Below are 7,885 nucleotides of genomic sequence, written 5' to 3'. Positions count from 1 at the left end.
TCAACCCAATGATATCCTAACCACCAGATCTTAATTACCATTCTTAGTTTGGCCTTCATGAAAAGTAGGGCCAATTTTCTGTAAGTAAATTCATTTTGAAAATCCAAGTTGAAATGATGCAGGAAGGGAAAACCCCTCATTCTTCCAATACTGCATCAATATATTGATAATTTTTAAATTGCCATACCAAGCTTATTTCTGTTCCTCTGTTGTCTGTTTGAATAACTTAACTTTTTGGGTTCCAATTAATAATTTTAAGAAAGTCATTAATTTAAGTGCTCCCTTCGGCAGCACATATACTAAAATTGGAACGAAACAGAGAAGATTAGCATGGTCCCTGCACAAGGATGACATGTAAATTCGTGAAGCGTTCCATATTTTTTTTTTTGGAAGACAATATGGACGATTCTCAAAAAATTAGAAATTGAGCTTCCATTTGACCCAGCAATACCACTCCTGGGAATATATCCCGGAGAGGCAAAACGGTATAGTAGAGATGGCATATGTATTTCTATGTTCATTGCAGCACTGTTTACAATAGCCAGAATCTGGAAAAAACCAGAGTGCCCCAAAACAGATGACTGGTTAAAGAAACTCTGGTACATCTACACAATGGAATACTATGTAGCTGTCAGAAAACATGAAGTCATGAAATTTGCATATAAATAGATCAACATGGAAAGTATCATGTTGAGTGAAATGAGTCAGAAAGAAAGAGACAGACATAGAAATATTGCACTCATATGTGGAATATAATGTAACTGAGAAGTACAAGTTGGCAACGATGCAACTTCTGGCAGATATCTCTCTGGACTTAGTTACTAAAATACTAAATTACAGAAACCCAAAACTGAGAGGCCGCTAAGTGTGGTCACTCGACCTCATACCTCTTCATCCTCAGCAATGGAAAACAAATTATCTAATGCTTCCTTTTCAGCAGGTCTGACTTTAGGGGAGAGACTCTTCAAACAATAATAGTGAGTTTTGTTGAAATATTGTATGCAATCAAAGTGAAAGTAAAGTGAAATTTATTAGTTACACAGGCGGGGGGGCTAAGGGTGGGGGGCTAAGGGCGTGGGGGGTTAGGGGTGTGGGGGGGCGGGGTGGAGCTATACTGGGATTCTTGGTGGTGGAATATGAGCACTGGTGAAGGGATGGGTATTCGAGCATTGTATAACTGAGATTTAAACCTGAAAACTTTGTAACTTTCCACATGGTGACTCAATAAAAAATTAAAAAAAAAATAAAATGGAATCCTTGTGCACCATAAAAAAAGGAAAATCATTAATTTAAAAGTTTGAGACTAATCCTCTACAATTTTTCCAACAAATCCAATATAATTTTTATACTCTCCAGAATAGATATATTTGCAGCCAAAAGATTTCCTTATTTTAAATAGGTAACACTTCGTTCTATCAAGACATATGCCTTAGTAAAGTTAAGTTAGGAAGGTAAACACAATAGGTTAGATTTTAAATAGAGGTACTTATTTATTGTTTCATTAGAAATAGGATAGCTAAAAAAAAAAAAGCTTCAGGAGTTTTCTTTGTATTAGTGTTGTACAATACCTTTTCAACACCGTAGTCAGGGCCCTAATATCTTCCCATGTTGGAACCCCCTCTTGCTGTGTTGTTGGAAGGCATCTACCTTGAGGGAGCGCATTCTCATCCAGATTCAGATCACTGATCCGGAGGTTTTTTTATCTTTTTTCTTAGCCATTTCATATGTTTCTTCTTGATCGGGCTCATGGATAAGTTTAAGCCTTTTGATGGGACACCAGAAACGTTCTTTGTCTGTGGAAATAAGAGCAAAAACCTCGACCCCATCTTTCTGCCCGGCCTAATATCCAATTTCCAGAGATTGGGTCCCTATAAAGAACTTTACATTTCTGAATAGTTTTTTCTGAGTTATTTCTCTTTGCATTAGAACTTGTTTCTTCCAAGCTATTTTGAACTTTCCCAATGTTTTTCTGCAGGTATTATTTTATCAAAGCATTTCAAAAATTTAAGTAAACAGTGCTCTGTATGCTGTCTGAGAGAATCCGTATATTCCCCCTATTTATTTAAGCAACATTTCTTTAAGTGAGCGATTTGCTCTTTCAATAATAGCTTGTCCTGTACTATTACAAGGAATTCCTGTAATTACATGGAGTGTTTTTTTTAAAAAACTTTATCATTTTGCATCAGTATAAGTAGCCTTTCCTTCTTCGCTAGCATCTGTGAAGAATGTAACCACTGATTCAATAGGTTCAACTTTTATAATGCTAGGCCAAATTCAATTAGTAAATTTAAAAAATTGAAACATCTTTTGCTTTGGAAAGGCTGTTATGAATTTTGCTCAAATAATCAGTGCAGGGAATTTGCTAATCCTGATCAAGTTCCCATAGTGCTTGAATTTGTTCATTGGTCGATGACATAATTTCAGCAGATCACTCCCTATTGTCTAGTTCTTTTTCTTCAAGAATTGTATGAAATATTTTATACACATAAGTGGCCAATTTTTTAGTAGGCTTATTATGTTAAAAAAAAGACTCCATTCCACAATATTATAGTTCCTTGTACCAGAATCCCAGTGCTACAATGTGAAGTCCGCAATGCTTATCGGATTTAAATTTGAAACACTATCAGATTTAAATTTTCTAAGGAATCAATTCTATCCAGTTGAGCCTTATTTACAGTTTCCTCAATTAATTCCAATTCACATTCAGCTGCAGGGCTGAGTTGCCTCGGGCTCTTAAGAGAAGAATCACCTTTCAATGTATGGAACAAGTTTTGTAAGGCATAGGTCGGAATGCCTAGAGAAGGCTGTAGCCAATTTATATTTCCCAATAGTTTCTGAAAAGAATTTAAGATTTATAACTCATCTCTCTAAATTTGGACCTTTTTGAGGTGTAATTTTACTCTCCCATATTGTTCTAAAAATTCCCAAGGAAACTGGCATTGAATTTTATCCTGTGCAATTTTTAAACCCACTACTAATTCATAAATTACAGTTTCATAAACCTTCTGCATTTTCTGAGTTGCAGCAGTGATTAGAATATCATCCATATAATGGATAATTTTAATCTCAGGGTACCATGTCCTTATTACATCCAATGGTTGAATTAACAAAACATTGGCACATTGTTGGTATGTTCATCACCCCTTGTGACAAAACAATCCACTGATATCTTTTATTAGGATGCTCATTTAAAGAAGGCACAGTAAAAGCAAATTTCTTTCTATCCTCTTTCCTTAAAGAAATGTTATAGAAACAATCTTTTAAATCAATTATAATAATATTCCACTGCTTTGGAACGATAGCCAAATTAGGCAGGCCCGGCTGTAAAGGACTCATGGGCTCCATACAATCATTGACTTTTCTTAAATCAGCTAACATTCTCCTCCATTTACCAGTCTTTTTCTTAATAACAAATATAGGTGAATTCCAAGGACTAGAGCTAGTAATAATATGTCCCAAATCAAGCTGCTCTGTAACCAATTCTCGCAAAGTTTTTCTTTTATCAAGTGTCACTGCTCAACCCAAATAGGCTGAACCTGTTTTCAGACTATTGGGTATCTAGGAGCACTGTAATGAGTCCGATACTAAAACAATTCTGCAGATATAATTTAGAGTTCTTAAGATTGCTAATCATTCTCATTTACCATGACTAAGTTGTACTCTGTAGTACTCTTTCAAAAGCATTACATTAGTCCTATATATCTTCAAAAGGTTTATTGCAATGCTCATATGATATGATCTTATGATACAGAATTCCAGACTGTAGGAGAAACAGATAAAAGAGGGTTAAAATGCTCATAAGATTATTATATCTCATTCACCTACATGTTCTTTCAATCTTTGCCCAGTTCATCACCTCACGTGGACTGCATTTTATGTTTTATTCTATCAAATGACTTTAATCTCAATTTTTTACTCTCTCCACATTATATAGCGCAATGGTCATTTATGCAGTTTAGCCTTGCATTTTAAAAAATCCTTGAAAAATCACATAATATTGAGAAAGGGAGCAAAGTTTTAGAATGTCTATATCTATCTTATTATGAAAGCCAAATATTCCTTCCAAATTCCTGTTTTATTTCCTATTTCTTTCCATAATTCTTGAGATGAAACTCTTCTGCCAGAATATTTTTAGAATTTAAATTCTCTTTTTACCATGAATGCATATTTTGTTTTCTGGATATACTCAATTTGAAAGGCATTCAAAACTTTTAACACTTTAGATATTAACTTCCTAACTTCAAAACTGAAATCAGAAGGCTGAGAAAGGGCAGAGGGACAGAATATTAAAAAGAAGGTGGGAGGAGGAAAGTTTCTCTCTTCCCCTGCAAGATCACTAAAGCCCAAAAAAGAGCGTTTTTTTGGGCTTTAGTTGCTTCATTTGCTTCAGGCTGTCAGGCTGATATCTGAGATTAATCCAATTTAACTCTTTGCTAATTAGCTCTAGAAATTTTAGCTAACAAAAACCTTAGATCAAATAAAACACTGGTAGAATAATTTTTGCAACCAATTTGATAACTCTAGGAACTAATATTTTGACCAAATCAGTAACTTTATTGTTGTTGTTGTTGTAAGAAATTAATTTTATTTTATTTTTATTATTTTTTTATTGAATCACTGTGAGATATAGTTACAAAGTTTTCATATTTGATCCACCACCAAACCCCACATACCCCCCTCCCACTCCCTCTCTGCCTGTGTGGCAGACATTTTTCACTTTACTTTTTCCTTACTTTGATTACGTTCAATTTTCAACAAGAATCTCACTATCATTATTTGGAGGTTTTCCTCCACCAGTCAGACATGTTGGATGGCATCAATAGATTGTATGTTTTCATTTTTTAGAAAAGGTCGCGCCTTTAGAAAAGGGCTGGCAACGCCCCACTCCAATGACCCCCCACAGTTTGGAGTTGTCCCAGTCCCGTATCCCGGAGCCGTGTTAGTCGTTGCTCAGTGTCGCCGGGGCTCCATCTGGAGAAGGCCTACTGGCTGTGCCTCCTCCATCTGGCTTCCCAGTGTTGCTGGCCCGGTCTGGGATCCGGAGCAGTCTCCAGCCTGCACCACTTAGCAGAACACCCTGATTCTTCTCTCAATCAGTAACTTTTGAACCTGTTTTGTAGAGAACACAATTATTTCAACTCTCATTTTAACAATCTAATGCAATGCATATGCAAACAAACAAAATATATAGACATACCACCATAAGAACTTGTAACCAATTTTTACTATGCATGAGGAAAATCTCTTGCTTAATTGTTCTTATACCTTCTTATACTTTACTTATTTCAAATCATGAGTTTTAGAAACATGCTGAAAACTTGAACTGCCAATGTTTATGGAAACATAAGAAAACCTTCTTGGTTTATTTTGATGGCTTTTATACCTTCATTGTTTGTAAAACAACCCAAATTCTTCACTACAATTTGCTGAGACTTCTAAGATGAAGCCTTAGATTCCATGAATTCTTATTTGACTTAGTTTCAGGCTCTAGTTCCACAGCTCTTCTTAGATTCTTAAGTTAAAAAGAATTTCAACTATCAATAACCACTAATTCTTCTCTAATAAGAGATTTTAGATTGAGTATTTCAATTTCTCTGTGGCGCCATATTCTGATTAGTAATCTTTGTTTAAACCTTTGCCTAACAAGTTTCAAACACACTTAAACTTTTTGAATTGCTGGATGGTTTAAGGATTTTTACTTCTGATTTTAACCTGACTCCAACACTTGAGTACTCAATACAGACAGACAGACAAAGACAACAAACTTCACACGTACATGTGCACTCATATATACTTGATGGATCGATCTAACCCTTCAAGAATGGTAGGGGAAAAACTGATAGGCTGAGAATGGAAGGGCAGTCACTAGGGTAAAATTCCCTTTCAGCCAATGGGACTGTTCCCCCTTTCTCAGTCTAACTAGCCTGTCTCCTGCTTATTCAAATTGGGTCAAAAAGCACTTTTGTTACTATAAATCTGGCAATTATGACAGTTATTGTAAACCAAAGTTGGTAAAATGTTGACCATTTTTTACCTTGACTTCAAAAAGTTCTTAATTACCTTAAATCATAAAAATCTTCACACCAGACCTTGACACTAACAATTTCACACTACAAACATGCTTTGAGACACACACACTTACACACACATACACACACACACAGCCATTGGCACACTAAACTTTTAAATAGCAGCATAAGAAAACACCAGAATTTTACCTCTGCACTGTTTCACAAAAGCTCTTGTTTTTAACTAGGCCTGTTAAAAACTAGTTCAGCTAACTCCTGACAGGCCAAGATGTCCTACCAAACAGTGCCCCATTCCTGGGGTGTCTCAGGGACAATGGGGATGTCTCCCACACTCCCCAATCTGCGGACTGTGCATTTTGCATTCATACTCACCATCAACTCAGGGAACAAAGGACCACGCTCACTCTAAGGAGCCTCTTCCAACTCGGAGTCGGACTGGAAAGGAATCAGGGCCATGGTGATTACACCATAGGCATCCAGTTCCTCTGCAGGGATCAAGTCCGTTTTTCTGATGGGCATGAAATATTTCTTCTCCTCTTTTCCACAGTTCTAAATTAAACTGATCTCTATTTTTGGGCTCAAACCAATAACAATACTTATTTACCCTCTCAAGGAGGCGTCGCACTATTTGCTCCTTCAAAGGCAGACCAGCTGCTTTTGTCAGAATTCAAGATATCTAAATAAACCTCCCTCTGCGACGTTATGAAACTGCCCATTGCCCATCACCCTTTTACTCCAATCTCCGAGAGGCTATGCAAGCTCAGTGCAACATTTTTCCTCTCGATTTCTTCCGTACCGGCACATTGGGTGCCAGGTGTTTCGTGAACGTCTGTGTGGTCGGAGGCACCGAGACAAGGAAGGAGGAAGAGTTGTATTTCATGGAGGGTCTAGGTTCTCTCTAACTCTTAGACAAAGGTAAAGAGCCCCATAATCTTCTTTTATTGATCATGGAAACTCTTAAGGGCGCAATACAGTCACCAATTAAGGGCTCAATACAGACACCAAAGGAGTTATGGGAAGATCATGCAAAGTTTTTCTGCATACAGAGGGGAGGGAACAATGTAGGATCTACATACTGACAACAAACAGGCTTAGTACCTGGGATCTGCATACTGACAACAAACAGACTTAAGCAGAACCAGGGATCTGTGAGAAAAGGAAGACTGACAATTTTGTTATAATTAGGAAATTATTCACTAAGGCAGCCAAAAGAATATGTTCAACTTCATCCAAACCACTTGGCTTATCCTGGTCACTCAGTCCAGCCCCAACATCTGCCAATCATATTCAGGATGACTCGAGTGAATAACTTGTCGATTACAGACAACAGGCAGATCGTGCAATAGCTGCCGATGTCATGGATGTCTCCCTTCTTGTACAATAGGATGGTCCTGCTACTTTTCTATTGGGATGGAAACTTGCATTCAGACAGGTTCGTGTGAAATGCTGAGCCAGTGTATTGACAAGTACTGGTGGCAGATTCTTCAGGTGTTTGGGCCTGACCTTGTTTGGACTGGGTGACTGTATGCTTCTTTACTGACAAAATGGCATGTCGGATTTTGGAAGGGAGAGTGCTGGGAACGACATATCCATCCTGCATAATTTGGTATATGGGCAGATGGATGTGGCTATCAAAGAGATCCAAGTATATTCGGGTTGTTAGGCATTCGGGTTGTCGTGCATAACCTTTTCCATTACCCTTTGAAGATGTGGTAGATCCATCAGGACGTCAGAGGGCAGTCATCTTGGTTTTATAGTTGGCGAAGGGCAGGTGGGTGGTGCGAATATTTTTCCCGACTTCTGCCACATCAGCCAACACTGCTGCTCTTCTCTCTTTGAGTTCTTCCTTTATCACT

General features: G+C 37.4%; 1 non-coding gene across 1 annotated transcript; it reads left to right on the top strand.

Moving 5' to 3' along the window:
* The first annotated feature begins 275 nt into the window (after window positions 1-275).
* Window positions 276-382, top strand: LOC129401260 (U6 spliceosomal RNA). Its single transcript, XR_008628191.1, has one exon. It is a non-coding gene; the product is annotated as a U6 spliceosomal RNA (small nuclear RNA).
* Window positions 383-7,885: the final 7,503 nt, after the last annotated feature.

Source organism: Sorex araneus, chromosome 1 (assembly GCF_027595985.1).
Source record: "Sorex araneus isolate mSorAra2 chromosome 1, mSorAra2.pri, whole genome shotgun sequence".
Lineage (NCBI taxonomy): Eukaryota > Metazoa > Chordata > Mammalia > Eulipotyphla > Soricidae > Sorex > Sorex araneus.
This window is presented reverse-complemented; position numbering and strand designations above follow the sequence as displayed.